This window comes from Coenobita brevimanus, chromosome 63 (genome assembly GCF_032717465.1).
Source record: "Coenobita brevimanus isolate Jiangsu-jjx chromosome 63, ASM3271746v2, whole genome shotgun sequence".
NCBI classification, from domain to species: Eukaryota; Metazoa; Arthropoda; class Malacostraca; order Decapoda; family Coenobitidae; genus Coenobita; species Coenobita brevimanus.
The window spans coordinates 45525046-45525254 of NC_137016.1; positions in this window are offsets into that span (position 1 = coordinate 45525046).

Genomic DNA, 209 nt, shown 5'->3' on the forward strand with positions numbered 1-209 from the left:
TGCTAGTTAAAACACTCAGTCAGATCTGAAAATGTTTTAGGAATATTAACAGCACAGTACATGGAATGCATGCTACTAATGCATGTGGAAATTTTATGATAAGAATAATAATGGCTTTGTGAAGACAGAGTTCAGCAATGCCATCTTATTTCATTTATGTAATAATATTGAATGCTATTTTCTTACTTGATTTGGCTTAACATACAATC